Source organism: Formica exsecta, unplaced genomic scaffold, assembly GCF_003651465.1.
Source record: "Formica exsecta isolate Colony F162 unplaced genomic scaffold, ASM365146v1 scaffold634, whole genome shotgun sequence".
Classification (NCBI taxonomy): domain Eukaryota; kingdom Metazoa; phylum Arthropoda; class Insecta; order Hymenoptera; family Formicidae; genus Formica; species Formica exsecta.
Genome location: NW_021853396.1, coordinates 54,431 through 65,409, shown reverse-complemented (window position 1 = coordinate 65,409; position 10,979 = coordinate 54,431).

Below are 10,979 nucleotides of genomic sequence, written 5' to 3'. Positions count from 1 at the left end.
ATACGATCCACTCCCGACCATCAGGCGCCAAGTCGCCGACAACCACCGGCGCTCGGCCGCCATCGTCGGCAGGCGCCAGCTCGCCGACAACCACCGGCGTTCGCCCGCCATTATCGTCAGGCGCTAGATCGCTGACGTCCTCCGGCGCTCGCCCGCCATCATTGTCAGGCGCTAGATCGCTGACGTCCTCCGGCGCTCGCCCGCCATCATCGTCAGGCGCCCGGGCGCCAACGTCCTCCGGCGCGCGGTCGCCTTCATCTCCTGGGACCTGCTCCCCGACGATCACTGGTGCCTGCTCCCCAATAACAATAAGCGACAGGTCACTGTCACTCATCAGTGCAGGTTCACCGGTAATCTCCGGTCTCTGGCCACCCTTCAGTGGCCCTTCGAAGGAAGGATCTCGCTCCAGCGCCCAGTCGTCCAGGATCACCAGTACCCGAACGGCAAGGATCCTCAGCGTTCGGGTATCAAACCACTCCAGAACCGAGGATCTTAAACGAAAGGAACACCTGCCAATCTCACCGCCCCGATGGGAGCAAGTCCTGGTATCGCCCACAATAACTTGGAAGCCGCCTCCGCTGATTTCTCCCATCAAGGTCTCGCCCATAAAAGAATCCTCTAAGGGGATAACGTGCGGGACTCAGACCAGCCCAGTCCAGTTCTCTGGCCTTAAGAAGACGGTCGACGCCTCGACACAGACAAAGAGACACGGGGGCAAACGCAAGCCCATGTGCAACAACAACAATAATAGCCCTTATGCGTGCAATCGCAACCTACGCTATTAATGTATATAGAAAAAATAAATGTATTATATCTGTGTAAAAACTGGCTCATTCATTCATCTACCTTCAATTAGGATAAATTGGGTAGAATCCTATGGATTAATTTCGAAACGATAGATCACCTATCCCTTACCTACCCACATATGATTTTCCGCATTTAGTAAAGAGATTGGCGAGTCTACTAAGAAAACACAGATATTTATATTGCGATGGAAAAGTAATCGCATCATATGCTGATTTTGAATTGACATGGTCTATTGATGACGCCGCAAAAGGAGGTTCAAACTTGTTATCTCATATAACAGAAGCGCATATTTATCCAATTACTTTTGAGGCAATGAATGTAAAAAGAGCTTTTCAATTATTCAGTCATAAGTTCGCAGCCGCAATAAAAACAGCTGGCTACGGAAAACAATTACAGACAAATACATGGGAAGCAACGGCTGACTTTACAGAGCGTATGAATAAAATAATTGACGCCTGTAATTCTTATAGCCTTAATATTAAATTCGGTGGAAAACGATTATTGTCTTCTAAAAATCCTGATATTGAAGATTTATTAACAGATTTTGTTAGATGGTGTTCAAGATGGTCCATATCATCAGAAAGAGTATCGAAAATTCCTTGTTTGAAAGGCTTTAGCTTAACAGGACAAGCTATTTTAAAAACATATAAAGATCTGGAAAATCAATATAAAGCATTCGAATTTGCTACTGGATTATGCAATCAAGACTCCGTCGAACATTTATTCTCCAAATTAAGACAGCGCGGAGGATTTAATCCTAATCCTACAGCAAGAACGGTTCGTCTCTTTCGTAGACATATACTCTGTACAGGATATATTCAAACAAGTGAAAAAGGCAATGTTCAGTGCCCAGAAACCTCTTATAAATCCACCGAGTCAACTTGTAAAGACAATGGAAAATATTCTGAGTGAAAGTCATACTATTATACAACATAATATTGATCCTGAAGATGAATTGCTTATGGAAGACACAAAAATTCTCGATGAATATGATAATATGGAAGATCTGAAAAATATAAATCCGCTTAACTCTTACGATCAAAATGCTATTGCATTTTTCGCTGGATATGTAGCACGACGAAGCATTGCAAAAATAAATTGCGATAATTGCCGCAATATTATGATGAAAACGCCAATGGAGCACGCGACAGAAAATGAAAAATATATAGAATTTAGAGAATATCCAAACATAGAAGAAGATGCTCCTACTGTAACAAAATTAATACGACCAACAACTCTTTTTACCAAAGTGGATAAAACACAATTAATGGCATTTAATCGAACCTGGCAAAATTATTGGGCTTCCACACAAATTTTGAACAAAATAACAAAGGAATGCGTAGATTTAACGAATAAAATACATCCTGGATGGTTAGATAAAAACGATGCGTGCTGCTACAATCATCGGCTTAAAGCGCTGAAATATATGATTAGAGTAAAATTATATTCTCGTACGAGATATAATAATCGTGCTAATAAAAAAGGCAGTGCATCTCACAGAAAAGTCAAAAACTTTCTAAACAAATAAATTTCAGATGTGAGTATAGAAAAAAACTTTAAAAGAATAAATTGTCTTAGACATCATTTCATGTAATCTTGGGCACCATTTTATATAATAAAGAAAAATTAATAAATGATATGGAGAAGAAAGAAAAAATAAAAAAATAAAAATAGAAAATAGAAAAACGAAATGACTTAAAGCACTGCAAAAACTAGGACGACAAGCTGCAATAAAAACATTAGCAGGTATTTACAAATGGGAAAAGGTATGTACGAAAAAGTTAAATAATATAGAACGCATATTTATAAAAAAAATAACAAACCAGTCAAATATATATTGAAGCAAACATTTCCTGTAAATTGTTACTATTATTTGAATCTTATAATTTTATCATTGCAGGAAGAAATACTTATTGCAGCATAAAAATATGATTCGTTTGAACATATTTTATGACTGAACATATATCAATATGTTCGGTCATAAAATGTTTACAAATTATGTTACTTTGCAGCAAGTATTACTTTCAAATAATGAGAAAAATAAGCATGAATTTTTCGATTTCGTAGATCGCAATCACAGTTGATATAATTGCATAAATCATTGACTAGCAGATCCCATCACGGAATAAACAAAAGATCTTAATGCGATCATGCTAAGAAATTGTAAAATCATGCATTTTCTGATTATCAATGATGCAAAATGAGATACAAATAATAATGCAATTTGAAGGAAATTAATTAGCGCAAAACATATTAAATCATTGGCACACGGTGTATTTACAATGACAAGATAAGACATACAAATACCGTGAAATATATATCATACAAATAATGTGAATAAATCATTCATAAATAATAAGACGTCTTGCATAAATATTGGGAAAAATAGACGTCAAAAACATAACTGATTTTTTCAGTTACTATAGGAAATTACATATGTATATTTCCCCGTGATAAGATCTGCTAGTCATAGATTTATGCAATTATTTCAACTGTGATTGCGATCTTTACGTCATGTTTCTAAAATTGAAAAAGAAATTGAAAGCCAATAAAAAAAAGAACACATACATACACACGTGTGTATGTGTGTCTATATATTTTTATTATTAAAGATTTTAATTTCTTTAAATATAATACAAATAAATTACAAATAAAATGTTTTTGTGAATTAAAACATTATTATTTTTATATTTGCCATATTTTAATAATTTAAAAGCTATAATTAATAATGAATAATGATTGACAAAGCCAGATATTGGTAAGTATGTAAACAGGGCTAAAGAAGCAAATAAACATTGTTCTTATATAAACATAATTATTAATCGCTTTGTTTTATTGTTAATCTCGATCTGTGCGTATGCTGTTAAAAATAACAATTAAATAAAAAAATGCATTCTATATGATGCATTTATGTGAAAATACTCTGTTCATTTTCGTATTACTCATTGCTTGTACGCAAAGATTGTATTATTTTTATTTTACAAGTATGTAAACAGGGCTAAAAGAGCAAATAAACATTGTTCTTATATAAACATAATTAGCGCATTGACAATTTAACGAACATTTAATCAGAAACAATAAAAAAAAATATAAATAAATAATTAGAACAAATAAAAAATATAATCGTATAAATAATAAATAATACTAATCACAATATAAATATCAAGACCATAAAAAAGTAAAACAAACGTTTCTGTCCCAATCTGGACTCTCTTCAGTGTATAAAATAAGAGTAAAAAATAATGTAATGAATAGTGGTCACAAACGCAAAGTACTACGAGAAAGCATGGTTCCGGAATAAACTATAATAACGTAGACGGTCAGTTGTTACTAAAATCGAAAACCCTCCAACGGCCTCCCAAGGAATGCATTGTCCACCACATAGTTGTTCCAAAAACTTGCGGGTAACACATATAAACCATGGAACTTCTAAAAAACGTTTAAACAATGTGGTGGAAAATGCTTAAAATAACAATAATATTTAAGACTTACCGATGGAGGAGGATCAAAAATCTCGATAGAATAGGACCGTCACATGACAAGTTCTGTCTAAGACTGCCGCAAAAATAAGCGGCAAACAATAAACAAAACAGAGGCAAACCTCGTTTGCTTCTGTTCTGTTTATTGTTTGCCGCTTATTTTCGCGGCAATCGTAGAATAATCGATCTATCGACAGTTAAAAGTCAATTATAACGTATGTTCCGAGATGACCTGTTAATATTTATTGACACGTTAAAATCTCGAAATATCTATATTATTCTACAGTTCGCCTAATAAACACTAAACACGCGTCTAAAATTATTCTTTCTAAAACAAGTTTATAAATTAACAAACACTGGATATTTTTCTACAAAAATATTATTATTATATTTCCCAGATATCTGTTATGATTTTTGTGCCTATTTTAGTTATATCGAAATTTAAAGTTTATACCAACATTTTTGTATTTATGTTCTGCATAATAATGAAAATCTCTAAAATCTGCACTGTCATTGGGGAAACCTAATGATCGTCGTAAAATAAATCGTATAATATTCGGTTACACTTTAATTGTATAATGTAAAAATAGAATTTACAGAAATAAAACTAAAAATCTATATTCCGATTTTTGAATGGGATTTTTATTAACGAAATTATTATACAATAAACTCAAAAGTACAGGCTCTATTAAATACAAACTCAAACATAAATAATTGGCAAGTAAGAGCCAGCGCTGGAGTTGGTGCGCATACTTTATTTAAATTATAGTTTAGCCGAATGTCGATTTACATTATAAAATTATAATTAGACGAACGTTTTGGTCCTTTTTGGGACCTTCTTCAGCATGAAAAAATAATCGCAAACAAAAAAGATAGTTAAATCGGCGGGGCAATGAACTAATCTATAGCAAATTGTATCGCAATAATATTCGTTGTTTAGACATCACCAAGATATCGTAAGTACATCTTCCTCACGGATGTCATGAGAGTCTCAATTTTTTACGGTTCACATCTCTCCTCGGTTGGCAAACCAGGAAGCAACCGAATCAATATGTTCACAGAACATTTATTAGTGCGCCTCCTGGAATCAACAAGGTGGAGAGAACCTACTATAGATTGCGTAAAGAAGATATAACACTTAAAACTCATCAAAGTCCCTTTTTCAAAATAACTATTTGTCCATCCAAAAAATTTAATTCGGTCAATTTAATAAAATTTAATTCGGTTAATTTAATAAAATTTAAAATTCGGTCCGAATTGTCTCGCATAATATCGCACTCATATTCTCGCGGCGAGCAATTTGGTCACATCTCAATTCGTGTTCTTTCATTATTTAGTGCTCAGATATTGTGAAAGTTAATTGTTTGGAATTCGAGAGTCGACGCTCGTTATCCGCATCGCGAATGTCCTCTGCCTCGCGCTAAATTCCATCCAGCGTTCGCGGTCAAGATTTCTGTTCTCGCGAGAGTTTCTAGCAAGAAACTCTTAATCAAGATTTCTGAACCGCGAAAAAGGGCAGTCATTAACAGGACATTTTGAAGATTTCCGTCGGATACGCGGAATACGTGCCGTCGCTCGCTCCTAGTATTCTAAATAAAACGAATATTGAAAACAATCTACACTCGAGTATTTTCTGAACATCTCCTTATCCTCCAGCGGATCTACGGATTCGCGTTACACATTGCTTCTCGCTCATTTCTGAGCGTTTCTCTCAGTTTCGGGCGATCTCGTCGAGGTCGACTCCCGAACATACATCAATAATGTGAATTTTACATTATAGCTCCGTATTACCGACACTTTATGCACATAGCACGGAATGGAACCAAAAACCGTGCACATAGCGTATTACCCATTGAAAAGTATCGTGCACATGGCTATGTAGTTCAATGTGCACGTTTTGTGCACATAGAGGCGTCTTGAATGTGGGTTGCAGCTAAATCGGGGGGATGACCGCTCTCAGGCTTCTCTCTGTATATATCATACACACATACACATTTGTATGACACAAATTTCTATAAATAAACATTATTAATATTAAACAAAGTACCAATTTTTTCCGCTCCTCTTTCTTTCCTTTTCCTACACCCTTGCAAACGCTATGCCTCTCGCATCCGTGCGCTATCCCTCTCGCGCCGTCTTGCGAATGCCATATCTCACGCTATCCTTCTCCCGCGTCCGTGCGGATACTTCGCGCCATCCTTCTCACGCGCCTCGCACTGCTCGTAGTAAGCGACGCGCCGACGTTGCGCTATCCTTCTCCCGTGTCTCTTTCACGGTCGCGCGAACGCCGTACCTAAGGACTCTAGCCATACCTCGCGCTATCCTTCTCCCGCGACTCGCGCTGCTCGGAGTAAGCGTCGCATCGACGTTCTCTCTTATCGCTGAAGGATACACGGTCGCGATAAAAAAATAGATGGTATTCATTTATTATATAAGTAGTATGTACGTAAAAATAAATTTATTTTTAGAAGATATACGTTTAATATAAAATACATTTAATATAAAAATACATTCAATATAAAAATACATTTAATATAAAAATACATTTAATATAAAAATACATTTAATATAATGCGGCGGCATTAGGGGAAAGATTGAGAGAAAAGATGGAGATGAAAGGGGTGCTGTCAGAGAACCAGGCGGGGTTTAGAAGAGGGATGGGAACAATAGACCAGATATACGCGCTAAACTATCTAATTAACCGACAGATAGGAAAGAAGGGAGGAAAAATGACGGCAGTGTTTGTGGACCTGAGGGCGGCATTTGATTCGATGGACAGGGAGATACTAATAAGGTCGATGAAGAAAAGGGGAATAAGAGAAGGACTAATGGTAAGGATAGAAGAGGAAACAAAAAGCAGGGTTGGAGTGGGGGAGAAGACGGGGGAGGAGTTTTGGACAGCGAGAGGTTTAAGGCAGGGGTGTCCGCTTAATCCAATGTTATTTAACATTCTCTTGTCGGATCTGGAGGAGGATATGAAAAGAGGAGGAGGAGATTGGGATGGAATGCGGCTGGGAGAGGGAAAGATTTATACACTGGCGTATGCCGATGACGTGATGTTGATGGCGGAAGAGGAACAAGATATGAGGGCTATATTGAGTAGACTAGAGAGATATTTAGATAAAAAGACTGGAATTGAATGCGGAAAAGACTAAGATAATGAGATTCAGAAAAGGAGGTGGGAGGACAAAGAAGATAAACTGGAGATGGAAGGGGAAGAAATTAGAAGTGAAGCAGTTCAAATATCTGGAGTATACTATACAAAGGAATGGAGGGCAGGAGGCGCATGTAAGGGAGAGGAGAAAAGGGCGGCTATAGTGATGAGGGAGGTGTGGGGAATTGGGAAAAGGTTGTGGGGAAAGGATTGGGAAAGGGGAAAGTGGCTGTATGATACAATGGTGTGGACGCTAATGGAGCAGAGATATGGGGGTGGAAAGAGAAAAAGGAGATAGAGGAAACATACGAAAGATACATGAAGTGGACAATGGAAGTAGACCGGAAAACTCCAGGATACATGATTAGGGAAGAGGTAGGAAGAGGATTAATAAGAGGGAGAGCAGGAAGAAGGGCTTGGAAAAGAGACTGGAAGAAGGGTAGGGAGGAGAAATAGCTAGAAGGTGTTGGATAGAGATGAGGGGAAGATGGAAAAGAGGGAGGATAATAGGGACATAGAAGCAGGAGAGAAAGGAGTTTTTAAGGGAAAGCGGGGTACAAGAAAGAGGACGAAAAAAGGGATTATGGGGAGTTAGAGGAGAGAGACAAGAGAAGGCAGGAGGAAGAGAGGGAGAAGAAAATAGGAGATTCTAAGTACAATAAGTGGTATAGAAGAGTGAGAGGAGAGGGTATTCCAGAATATTTAAAAAAGAGATGGGCGGAGAGCAGATGAAAAAGAGTAATAAAATTTAGACTGGAAAACGAAGTTAAAGAAAGATTATATTGGGAGAGAGAGGAGAAGAGGAAATGTCGAGTTTGCGGGGGAGAGGAAGAGACATGGGAGCATGTGTGGGAAGGAAGTATGAGAGGAGAGAGGGGGAAGGAAGAGAGTTGGCAGGGAGTAATGAAAAGGATATTAGGAAGAGACGGAGGGGGTGAGGAATGGATGAAAGAGATAGAAAAGGCATGGCAAAGAGAATAAGGGGAAGGAAAGAGAAAGTGTGTTGGCATGCGGGATGTGAGTGTGCGAGTGAGTGTGATGAAAGAGAAAGAGAGACAGAGAGAGAGAGAGAGAGTGGGAGAATGAAAATAAGAGTAGGAGAGAAGCGGGAGAATAAGAGAGAGAGAGAGAGAGAGAGAGAAAGAGAAAGAGAGAGAGAGAGAGAGAGTGAAAGGGAAAGGGAAAGGGAAGAGAAATAAAGGGAAGAACGGCGGAAGCGGAGGTCCATGTAGGAAATAAGGCATATTGTAAGATAGCTATAAGTAGAGTGTAAGATAGACGTAAGGATAACAGGCGAACAGAGCGGAAAAAGAGAGAGAAAGTTAGGAAGGTTAGGTTGCGGCGGAGAGGTTAATGCGGAAAATGTAAAGATTGTAATTCCATAGGGGACCAATAAAAGTTTATACATACATACATACACACATTTAATATAAAAATACATTTAATAGAAAATACATTTAATAGAAAACTTATTTAACATAAAAATATGTAAAATAAAAAATATATAAAGCGTATAAAATGTAGAAGCTGCTTCTGAAATAGAAAAAAATTATTAGTAAATTTATTTTTAATGTATTATAAATTTAAAAAAGAAGATACTTACGATAATTACCACACTTCTTACTCGTCATAAGGCTCAAGACCGAATAATTTCCGCAAACAAAATATATCCTCGTAATATATAGCCGGATATCTCTCATCCCACTCGCGGGCCTCCCGTGTGTCCCTCCACAAATTATCCAACTCCCATTGCTGGTTACGACACATCCACGGTGCAAAATGTTCAAAAATCGAATTTCCTCTATCAACTGAAATATATTATTTAAATAATATATATCGCGAATACGCGCAAAATATATAACGGAAATACCGAGCGTACTACTTACCAGATAATGCGGTAGCATCATGTACACATATGTGCAATGACAATTTACGTTATAGTACGTCGACATTTTTCGATTAATACCTTATTTCTTAAAAACTGTACGCGAGAACTGTTAAACGCTTTATGACGAGTAAAACGGTATAAACATTTTAGTGTAGGAGATATGCGGCGAGCGTTTATCGCGGGAAGGATACGCGGTCGCGATAAAAGAAAGACGCGGCTCATTCTTATAGTACGTGTATTTTGTAACTGTATGACAAATACATTCTTAAAAGATTAAGACGTACAATTAAATTTTTATAGAAAATATAATGATACATAATGCGGTTATACTTAATATGATGATACATAATGTAGTGTAACGTTTCACCTTTCCCGTACGCCGCGGATCACGCTCGCCGGTGTCAGGATTCGGGAGAAGGGAGAAACTCTAACTCACTTTTTCTCAGTATAATCGGTTAAACAATGCGTTTATTCAAATAGTTGTGAAAGATAGTTAAACACCGCAAGCTATAGTATATGTACAATGCAACATGCGGGAGCGGTGCGTACAGAAGTTCGCGAAAGCTATACTATTTACAATGCAACATGCGAGAGCGGTGCGTACAGAAGTTCGCGATAGCGGTTCTACGCGTTGACTGGTGCGCGTGGAGCTCGGGAAGCGAGCGCGGCTCATGCGGACGTGTTCTGCGATCGCAGTATTCGCATGCAAGCAATTATTGTTATTCTAAGACAAACAGAATTGATCTGAAATGCTACGGGGTGTCGCATGGCCTTCAATGTAATTCCAACTGCCCGACTACCTTATCCTTAGAAGGACGGGGCGTCGGCACTTTCTGCGGCTTATCCTTAGAAGGACTAGCACGCTATTGTAGTCTGAAGGCCGTGTGTAAAGGTGGAGTCGGCGCGACACTGGTGGCTATTCTAATACGTTTAATTAACTCTGCAATCACAAGATTTGGCCCGATGGCCGGTCTAGATGCGGTATATACAACGCGGTCTTACGATCTAGCGGGTCGCGGTATAGATACAAAACGGTCTTAAATCTTAACAACATGCGGGGACCAAAGTGGTCTGACGGTAGAACAGGTCGCGGTATATACAAGGCGGTGCTAGAGTCCCTTAGGACGCGGAGACCAAAGCGGTTTTACGGTACAAACAGGTCGCGGTATATACAAACGGTCTTACGATATAACAGGTTGCGGAGAACGCGGTACGGACTTACAAGCTAGCAGGATGCGCTGTCCCAGCAACCGGGAAGCCCGGCCTAACTACGGGAAGCCCGTAGCCTGGTATAAGGCGGGGTATCAAGGTGTGCCGGCCCAGCAACCGGGAAGCCCGGCCTAACTACGGAAAGCCCGTAGCCTGGTGTAACACGAGAGATCAAGATGCGCCGTTCCGGCAACCGGGAAGCCCGGCCTAACTACGCGAAGCCCGTAGCCTGGTATAACGCGAGAGTCGGTTCAGGATCCGGAGAGTTGTACGTGACAGGAATCGGGATCGGGAACTGGTAACGCTACGCTCGCCGGAGCGCCTTATATACCGGCGGCCGGCCTCCCACTCACGCGAGTCGGCGCGTGGTGGGGCGGTCCCATGGTGGGGCCGAGACACGGGTGTGGAAGTTTAGGGGCGCCATAGGCGCCGAAGCCTCTGA